This window comes from Helianthus annuus, chromosome 4 (genome assembly GCF_002127325.2).
Source record: "Helianthus annuus cultivar XRQ/B chromosome 4, HanXRQr2.0-SUNRISE, whole genome shotgun sequence".
Classification (NCBI taxonomy): Eukaryota; Viridiplantae; Streptophyta; class Magnoliopsida; order Asterales; family Asteraceae; genus Helianthus; species Helianthus annuus.
This window is the reverse complement of record NC_035436.2, coordinates 155930136-155941198: the sequence shown is the minus strand read 5'-3', so window position 1 is coordinate 155941198 and position 11063 is coordinate 155930136. Positions and strand designations below refer to the sequence as shown.

Here is an 11063-nt window from a genome sequence, read left to right as displayed (position 1 = left end):
ATGTATACTCTTTCTTATTTCTTATTAAATTTTCTGTTTAGGCATAATTTTGAAACTTTATGTCATTATCTTTTGAAGTTCATATTGTTAGTTTTGTCAGTTATGAGTTTTTCTATTTAGGTTTAAAGATATCTTTAATTTCTTTCTAAAGATGTTTTTGTTTCCATAAACACATTACTGTTCTTAAGGTTAATTTTTGTATTCTCAATTATAACTTGGTTTCTGTAATTAGACATCTATATATATATAAACAAATAAGGTTTGGGACACGTGTCGCGTTGTGGTGCAACCATTTTGGGTTTTTGGCGGGAAAATTAGGAAAATGTGATATTTTTACACGGGATCCGCACTAGATATCCATATCCGTTTCTTTGACCCGCTTATAAAAGCAACCTAATAAACCTAATTCTCTCAATGCCGCTCCACCACAATTAGGGTTCCTTCTTCTTTGTCTTTGATCTCTTTGCTACTCCTCCATGTAAAGGTAAGATTTACACGATTCATCAACCATTATTCTCGGTTAATTCAAGGTTTTCTTACTATTATTTTCTTTGGTTTGTATATTTCACACTTTTCAATAGATCTGTGTTGTCATCTAAATTATGTGTTGAGTTTTCTTTCAATCAGCATTCAGATGCTAAATTCATTTGTAATCGATGAAGCAAAGTTTTTGTCTGATAAAGATTCGTGAATCTGTGAAGCAAAATTATGTGAATCGATGAATTGAAATTGCAACAAATCTTCGAGCTCAGATTTTGGATATAGATTGTTGATAGCCATTGTTACAGGTTTAGGTTATGTTCATAGTTTTTCATGTTCTTACGAGCACCAAAATTTTTTCACCTATTTATCTTTTTAACAATCTGTTTTTGATTGTTTGTGTATATATGATGTGAACTGGTGTGCATGATGATTAAACTTCAAAACCCACTTATTTTGCAGAAAAATGCGCCTTCATATGAATATTACTGTTTTTGATTATTCAAAACCTTAAATTTGTCACCAAGCGCTTGCAACATCTATTTAGGTAATCTTTCATTGTGTGAATTCAGTAATCTGTGGTTGGTTTATTGCATTTGGGCACATGAAGTATGCATTTTATATGTTGAATCTGATGTTATTAGGTTGCACACAAGTTGCTCGATAAAATGCTTGAATGAAGTTCTATTCTCACATTGGTTACATTCAAGTGTATGCCACCATAAGGTAAAATACTACCAATTCTTACCTGAATAAAAGCTTACCAACAGGTAAATCAATTTTTATTTATTTATTACAATATCATTTTTATTCCTTTTCTCATTAAGGGTCGCAACAGATCAGGCATGTGGAAATTCAATAGAAGGTGACACATCAGTTTTATCAGTTTAAAAAATGAGGCCGTGATGTCTTTATTATGTTGATATTTAATTTTTTATATAACCATTTAACGTGCACAATATTAATGGTTTCAGGTTCAATATAGTACAAGATGAAAGGTGTTGCATTAGTTAGATTAGTTAGACAAGTGATTCCTTCTGATAATAGTTTCCTCTTTAATGGAAATGGCACTCAAGAAATATACGAGCAGAACAAAACGGCACCGATGTTACTTTCTTCAGCTCATTGATGATATGCTATATTAAATAAAACATCAGTTTCCAATTTTATTGATTTGTTACAGGTTTTGTATGTATCTTTACATAGACATGAAGGTGGAAAATTTATCCTGGTACTAGTGCAGTCCATGAGGTATGTTTTTGTGTGCTTTTTCCAACAATATAATTTTACTTAAATATTTTCATGTTATCTAATAACAGCGAGTGTTACGTTTTTTGGCAGTTTGGTTCCATGGGTGGAGAAGGGTACTATGTAAACGTTCCATGGAGTCGGGGCGGAGTCAGAGATAACGATTATATTTTTGCATTTGAGCATATCGTGCTTCCAATAGGTTATTTATGTTTATGTATCTTAATATATTATTGCTTTTAGGATGTGTATTCATGTACTCACTTTTGGAATTCACTTGATTGCAGCTCGTGAGTTTGCTCCTGATTTTACAATCATTTCAGCTAGATTTGATGCTACAAGGGGTGATCCACTTGGTTCTGTGCCCCTTTTGATCTCTCAGAAATTTGATGGACCGACCCCATCATCTCCACCCCGTAGGAACTACGAGATTACCCCAAGGACGCCTTCGGCATCCAGGGGTTGCTCTGAGGTAAGCTTAATTTTTTTGTTCCTGTAAGGTTAGACTTTTCTTATTGGATAGCAAGTTCTTCGGAAGGTCTAACTGAACGTCTTCTTGAATATGGTCATGACTTGTAGGACCATCTTCGCGGATATGGTATTAATACACATGACCACCTTCCTTGACATGAAATCGACCTGTAAGACCATTTTCTTGAACATTATCTTCACCCTAGAATTAGCTTTTTTTATTAAAAAATATATTATTTGATTATTTTTTTCTACTTGCTAGATAATAGTGTCTGCGGATAGTTTTAACCGATCATCTATTGGAGAAACCGATGTTCATCCATTGCTAACCTCTCTAATGCAATCTGTTCAGGTAACGAACAACCATAAACGCTTTTCCCATTCTGAGGTTCCATTATGGTGATCTCGGTTTTAGAGTCCACTTCTCCATTCACCGTGTCACTACCAATCTCAGCCACCACCGTCGAAGAGTTTTATACGTAATTGTTTTTTTTTTCTTTTTTTTACATATGTTTCATTAATGTTTGTTGACATTCTTATTCACATTTGATGGGTTGTACTACAAAGACAATTTAAAGTTAAATATGCAATCAATTTTCTTAGGAGTTCTTGAATTAGTGTTTTAATCAATATTCTTCTAATTCATTTTGTTTCTTTTGATTGTAATACATCAGAAACCGGAATTAATCACTTGCTTTTAGTAATGTGGCCCGTTGGTTACTCAAGCTTTTAGAAAGAGATTTCAAATGTAATCAGACTTGAGGGTTTCCATGGAGACCTCTTTAAAGTCGAAGGTACGTCAATTTCTTTCTTATTTATCGCCAATAGAAGTATTATTGATTGATTATGTTTATGGATCTACTTAGAAGCAAATACCCAATGAACTGGAATTTGGATGGATCGAGCTCCTTCATTTTTTCATGGATATTATACCCCTCGAATTACTATTCTTTTACCAGCTTTCTTCCACTTTTATAACCTAAATATATGTCTCCTTTTTTTTTGCTTTATGAGCTTTAATCTATATATATAATAAATGAATAAGGTTTGGGACACATGTCATCTCCTGGTGCAACCATTTAGGTGTTTTGGCGGGAAAATGTGAGAAAAAGTGATATTTTCTATACGGATCCCGCACTGGATATCTATACCCGTGTTTTTGACCCGGGTATATAAGAAATTAAATAACCCTAATGTGGAGTATAGTTGCATTCTTTTTCATTTGAAAAAATAAATTTCAATTATCTAAAACTACAGGAAGGAACATGGTATATTTAGTTACCTATATCAAATTGTCCTCTAAGTAAAGAAGTAAATACCTATTTGAAAAAAATTATCAAAGCTTTCTATTAAAAACGTTTGAAAAATTGTTTTGGTTATCTTACTGGCACGAGTGTATTACAGACCTCTTCATTTGAAAAAGCTAAACTTTTTACTAAGTCGAAGGTACACTCAAATGATTAAAAATATGCCTGGAGGCCACTCATACCAAGTTTGTGAATTGTTGACAGTTTTAACTCAATTCGACCCATTTACCTGTAAAAAGGTGTCGAAATAGCCACATCTAATTTGTAGGGTTGGGGCACATAATGATCACTTCCTTTCATAAGCTAAAGCATCTAGAGATTATACATTGATCAATTAGGGTCTATCGTCTAACTATGGCAAGATGATTGATCTTAAACATATCTTTTGGATGCAATGCAAGAACATATTGGTGCAATAAATCTCTATACTTAAATAAATTATGCTAATGTATTGTTAACTAATATTTTTTAAACATTTCTAACAAATTGACTATTTAAGTAAAATAAAATAAGGGTTGGCTTAACTAGGCATATTGCACTTAAAATTATCCATTTTGACGTACTCATATATTTGTCACCCACTCTGCCAATTTTTCACATGTATTTGATTTTAAGTTTTTGTCAAATGAACTTTTGTGATGTGGTTGATCTATGTTTACATACCCCGAGTCACCAGAGGACCCAACCCTTCTGATACATTGATGAGCATCATTCGTTCAGCTACTTATAGTAATTGTTTTTAAGTTAGATAAAATGTTATGATTTCAAGGGATTAATGTTGTATTTAATTCATTTTCATGGTTCCCTAAGAGTTATCATCTATTTTGAGATTTGAGGCAAAAGAATTGTTTAAGCAAGATAAAGCATATCAGCTATTTAATTCATATTCATGGTTCCCTAATTTATTTATGTATGTACATATTCTATATGTAGGAAGCTTTAGTTCTCTGGTCTACAAAGAACAAGAGTTGTCAAAAGTTACGCTAAGGTCATCCTGCCTGAAAAGGATAACAAAAAGAAAAATATGAATTTAGATTTTGAAGACAAGGGTATAAAGCGTCGAAATGTTTAAGCAAGTTACCAAACTCCCGCAACCGAGGGAGCTTCTTGACAAGCAAAAGTTGGTCTTATGAGACCTTGCCTAAGAGGGATGCTACACGTTTTTTCTTGTGGTGAGATTTGTGTTTTAGCTATTTTTTTGTGCATAAGATAGTTCTTGAATTTAATGACCTAATGGACACTTATCATATATTGAAGCTGTTTTGAATCCATTACCTTGTGTTTTCATATAACCTTGCATGGTAATTTTGTAAATGTTATTTGTTTTATTTTGTGGTCGAAACAGTTTTACATAAGTTAGCATTTGATATTCTCCGATTGTGTTGACATCTATCTTAACAGAATGTTTTCTTTTGCTTGTGATGTATTCACGGTTATTAGTAGTTTAGATGATGTTTGTGATGCTAAAACTAGGTTAAGAAGTTTGGAAAAGATGGCCAAATTAGTTTAATAGCAACTGAGGTTGGTGGTTGTGTTGAAGCTACTCCAGTAGAGGCATAGGCTGAATATATTGATGCATTACTAGATGGTTGTAGAGAAGTGGCCAATGGAGGACGTCTGGATACCAAGGTTATCAATGAATTAAGAAAATTTAGATGGCTTCATTGATGATGTGTTTTTGTTTTATCAGTTTTAGGAGTTGTAAAGATTGTAGTGGTTAACTTTGAAAATAATTTCATCTGTTGTAGATGGGTATCCGGGTTCGAGAATTAATAATTGGGTCGGGGTTCCTTGGGTTCTTTCTTTTCAGGAAAGATTTGATTACCAAACTGAATATGAGTATTCAGGTTCGAGTATTAATAATAATTGGGTTCGGGTTCTTCTTACTCAGTTTAGGTAGCATTGGGTCAGGTTTTGGTAATCGGGTTTCGGTTAAAAAAGCTAAAAACATAAGTGCCTTTATTTCTTTAGGACTATGGTAAAAAAAGTGGTTTGGCTCAACTCATTTCTTCATAAGTGCTTTGGCTTAACCGGTACCGTGTCGCATAGCATAGGGGTGTACATGTAAAGAAAAGGAAGGAGGCGTCGTATGGAAAAAAAATGTTATTTTACGGCAAATAACGTTTGAAAACATGTCTTTTAATTTCAACATTGGTACCGCATAGTATCGACACCAAATTTTGACTTATTTATTTAAACACTCAATAACGTTTGAAAACATGTCTTTTAATTTTTTTAATGACATAATTAGATTATAAATGGATTTTTCTGCCCGGAAAGTTCCCGGATTATAAAGATTCACAACTACATGGTATATTTTCATTTATTAATATATATATATATATATATATATATATATATATATATATATATATATATATATATATATATATATTCAGATGATGAGGTGAAATATGTTGTTGAGTTAAACAAATGGTGTGATCCAAAAAAATTATGGGTAATAGGCCCCTTTGGCTATTCATCCACCATGGCGTGTCTTTTTAGGCCTATGTCAGAGGCGTCTTTGAGAATTCACGTACCCTGTTCGAGCTTGAAGAAATGTGCCCTTCCGTAATGTTTTATTATTATTTTTTTAAATCAAATTATTATCGGGCTTAATAAACGTAATTTCAAGTGGGCTAAATTCTAAACCATGATAAACGATTTGTAATTGGACCTACATTGAAATTTTTACGTGTTTACTATTTAAAAAAATATTAACATATACATATATCGGATTTTTTTTTACAAATAATGTGCTTCTCGAAATCATGGGCCTTGTGCGGAGGTCCTCCCCGCACACCATCAAAGCCACCACTGGTGTATGGGTTGCGAAAACATTTTTATACAGAGATCTCATTATGAATTAAAAAGGAATTATTTTACATGAGAACTTTGAATACGTAGGGAGGCAATGTTGGAATACTGATGAAACCGAGCAAAAAAAATGTGGTGGGAAGGGAAACAAGAAACTTAAGAGGTTCAAAATGTTGTTTATGTACCTTTTATTATTGAAAACTAAATTTTCCTAACCCGGGATGTTCCCGGGTGATAGCCTAGTTGTTTCTATAAATAAGTTACAATTATATTTTTTTTTTTAAATTCCTTATTTCCTTTGCAGTTATGGATCCTAAAAACAACGCTCCTTCGTTTTTAAAGTTGATTGATGATTGTGATCCTATATTTTTTGTATGTTTCTTTGGTTTTCATTTTATCAACAAACAATAAGTTATTTAAGCTTATATGTTTTTTGTTTCGATTCATAGGAAATACCGTATGATTTTGCAAGCTTATTGTGGGGAGGAAAAGTTCCATATTGTCAATGTCTTGAACTTATTGATGATGACTTATCCTGGGTCGTTAGACTTAAAAGAAATGTTTCGGGACCTGTCTTAGGTGATGGATTCACCAAATTTGTTAAAGATTCTGGTCTCAAAAAGAATGATTATCTATTGGTCAAGGCTATTGGAACATCGACATTTTATGTTTCTATATTTAAATCATGCGTTTTCGAGAACTCCTTCATCTCTAAGGTTGCTCTTGATGATACCTTTATTGTAAGTCATATTTATAATATAATAAGTCTGTTTTAGAATTTTTTTTTTGTTTTTTACGGTTTGTTTATGTTATTTTGTAAATAATTTTCAGCTCCTGGCTGACAAATTCTGGAAAGATTTTTACGGGAAAAGGTTTAAAGGTGGAGAGGCAACTCTGTATATTGGAAATAGGTATTGGAATGTTAAGATGGAGGGATGGCCAGACAGAAGTGCCTTCACTGATGGTTTCTCTAAGCTGATTAACGATCTTTCGTTAGATACTCGCTCTACTATGTTGTTTACGAGTGTTGGATATAAAACTTTCGAGGTATCTATTTTTAATCACTTAACAGGTACTGAAATATATTTCAAGAAAGTTGAAGTTGTTGTTTTGGACGATTCTATTTATGGAGATGAAGGATTTGATTTATTGACTGCGGTTAGTGTTATATAATTTATTATTAATTATTTATTAATACTATCTTATTAGTTGAACTTTATTTTAACATTGTTACTAATGTGGATTTTTTATATGTAGTCTAAACACAAGGAGAAGTATGAGACTAACGAAAGTCATGTTGAACAAGGTCTTTCTGGTGATAGTGTTGGTGACTTTCAACTTCCAAATTTTGAGTCTATTTTTAATGTATGTAACTATTTTTTTAATATATACTAACAAACTTTAACAACCAAGACATTGTTGTATTCTTATTTTTTTATATTTATGATGTCATTTTTTAGGATACTGATGACTCCAAGTTTGATCGACATATAGCTGCTCAAATTGATATGGAAGATGCTAAGAACCCGGTAAGTGTATAAGTTCAAATTTGTAACAGATCTTATTATATCTATTAGATACGTATACTATTTAATTGTGCTACTATTTTATTTTATATAATTCAAGGATGGTTGGAATACAAAGAATGATGCTTTGAAAAATACTCCGTCTGCTACCTCTCAATGTCATGTAATATTTTTTTTATAAGTTTGTTTATCATTTATCTTTGCCGTATGTTTCCTTCTGTTTTAATCATGATTGCGATTCCGATTATGTTCAATGCGATGTTTAAGTATCTAATGGTTTTGTAACATCTTTGGTTTATTGCTATTAATCTGAATATATATGTGCGATTGATGAATAGATGCTACTTAATTGATTACCTTTTGTATATGAAATATGATGCGGTATGGTCATAGCTATAAATTTCAATAAACATTTAAGATGTAAAAACTTGGATGTGCTAACATTTTTCTTTCACAACAGGTTAAAGGAAAAGGAAAAGCTAAAGTTATTGCTGACGGATCCGAGACAGTCGAGAAAATGAAAAAAGATTGCCAAGGCCGACAACGTATTAAAAAATCTGATTGTAGTTCATATCGTCCATCTGCTGGTTATAACAGCTATGGTTTGCTAAGTTGTTGGTTAGTATTTTTGTGGTTTACATTTTGATGGTTGTGGTGATGGACATTAAAACTTTGGTTAGTTTGTTATGGTTTAGTTTATGTAGATGTTTGGTAATGGTACAAAAAACTTAATTAAATATGTGGTTGAATGGTGTTAGTGTTTGATGTTATTATCATTGTCTTTATACTATGTAAGAATGATTTATTGATGTTAATTAGATTCCACAATAAAATGCAGTTGATTATCCTTCAAATGTTATACATGAACCATTATTACAAGCGTGTTTTGTTTTCTTAATATTTGCCTGATTATTTTTCAAATGCAGAGGAATAAAACGTTAGAAATCGTCATTACTGCCATTGTTTTTAAAATTTTGTTTTGATATTCTTTAAACCATATAAGCTAAAAAATAAAAATAAATAACTAAAATCTAAATATATTTTTCGATTATGAAGAAAGATATGTTTTCAAATTCACTAAGATTTGACTTTTATAAACAATGGACCTATGGATAATTAACTTTTATTTTTATATAGTTACTAAAACTGTTTCTAAATATATATATTAATCAAATTATAGAAACTATTAAATATTATTTCAAACAAATTTGTTAACTTTATACTTTTAATAAAAAAACGAAAAAAAAAACAATCCGGTTATTTTTTTATTATTATCAATATACTCCTTAAATTTTGTTAAATAATGTCCTCTTCAATTTTTCCTTTTCTAATTCCCAATTTGTAAGCAATATAATTTACTATTATATCTTCTTTTATAAAATCATCATATATTTATGCACATAATAGACAAATAAATTTCCATAATTGAGACTATTACTATAAACATAAGTAAGGTTTTCTTATAAATATACATAATAAATAATAATCTTCATCCTCTTCAAATTTCATATATCAATGGAGATGTTAAATTGTTTTTTACTTTATCTATCAGACAACAATATGAAATCTCGGGTATGTTGATTTTATCTTCAAGTTTATCTATTTATAATATGTTGCTTTTAATTTTTACTTTGTATATAGATTTTATCGGGGAATTACCACAATTGGGTAGCAGATTTTAATTTAGCTCTTGATGGTATGGTTCAAATAATTACCACTGATCGAAGAATTTTTACCGTCAGGGTTAGGAAAGCAGGTTCTTCATGTTTTTTTCACGACGGATGGTTCAATATGATTCAGTCACTATTATTACCAAATAAGTCATTGCTTTTGTTTCAGTACGAAAGTAGTCTAACTTTTCGACTAATATACTTCTATCAAGATTTGGCACTTGCTCAAGATGATTTCTTATATTGCCAAACACCAATATTCTCTTAACATAAAGATCATTTGGTAATTTTTTTATATTTGTAATATATTAATATATTAATATTTGACTAATTTTATAAAAAAAATTAATATAATTTTATTTTTTGGGACTTGCAGCTTATCGATAGATTTTTTGTTCATCATAAGTTGAAGAACATAATACCGACGAACCATGTTACTATAACAACTTATCCTAACCGTACATGGTTAGTTTTTATGGAAAAACATGGTCAAACTTATTATATGACTATTGGATGAAAGCAAATTAAAGAAGACATGAAAATTGAAGATGAACACTACATTATATTTGAAATGATTTCGGAGTCAAAATTTGAAATGATGGTTTTTAAAGGCACGGAAGATTTGGTCTGTATTCCTCAACGACGTCTTACACATGTTAAAGTAGAAGTTAATGAAGAAGGTGCTGTTTAAATTGTTTAGTGTTCTTTATGCTATGATTATGAACGAATAAAAAACAAGTTTGATGTTCTCAGTATTACATTTTATTAATTTTTACTCATACAGGCATTCTTATCATTTATTCATCCACCTTATTCATCATGCAATTTTTCATTTATTAATATATATTTATTTATTATTTGTTTAGAAAGATAGATTAACAACCCGTGAATATTCACGGATTATAACCTAGTTTGGTATATAAATTACAATACACGAGGTTCTTAAAAATATAATATTTTTTATTATTTAATATATAAAATTACATTTATTCAATTCGTGTAATAAATGAGGTTTTTAAAGATATATTGTTTATTATTTAGTATGTAAAATTACATTTTTTTTCAACGCGTGTAATACACGAGGTTATAACCTAGTAATTCAATATTGGAATCGTCTATGTAAATAAATTTTGATTGTCAAATATTTAAAAGAGACAAGACAAACCATCCATTATTTTTTACTTAAACATAAACTTTTTAAATTACTCTTTACACAATAAATTTTTTTATATCTTGACCTGTTATCGAATCAACTGTCTTACAAGTCCACTTAACCGGTTAAAATTACTGATGACATCTTAAATATAATATAAGAGTTAAAGATATCAACCTACTAGTTTATAAAAAAATGTGAAACTATTTAATCTTTTGATGTGTACTTGAAATGTTAACAAAATATAAAGTCTAAAATAAACAAAATATGGAGTCTTAATAGCAAATGGGGGTTTGAAAAAAAAAGAAAGAAAATTTAAGAAGTTAGATCTTAAAAAAATTGGTCTCGTCACTGATTGTGTTCTCTTTTTAACCGGACAGTCCGAATAAGA

General features: G+C 30.5%; 1 long non-coding RNA gene across 3 annotated transcripts; it reads left to right on the top strand.

Annotated features, from left to right (window-relative positions):
• The first annotated feature begins 407 nt into the window (after positions 1-407).
• Positions 408-4762, top strand: LOC110934984. Of its 3 annotated transcripts, XR_004890342.1 has the most exons (11): positions 409-484; positions 943-1027; positions 1125-1206; positions 1308-1345; positions 1455-1731; positions 1822-1930; positions 2016-2200; positions 2308-2369; positions 2462-2678; positions 2874-2993; positions 4440-4762. It is a non-coding gene; the product is annotated as an uncharacterized LOC110934984 (long non-coding RNA). The 3 variants fall into 3 exon arrangements; XR_004890341.1 differs by having other exon boundaries at positions 408-484; positions 1125-1345; XR_004890340.1 differs by having other exon boundaries at positions 408-484; positions 1125-1731.
• The last annotated feature ends 6301 nt before the right edge of the window (positions 4763-11063 follow it).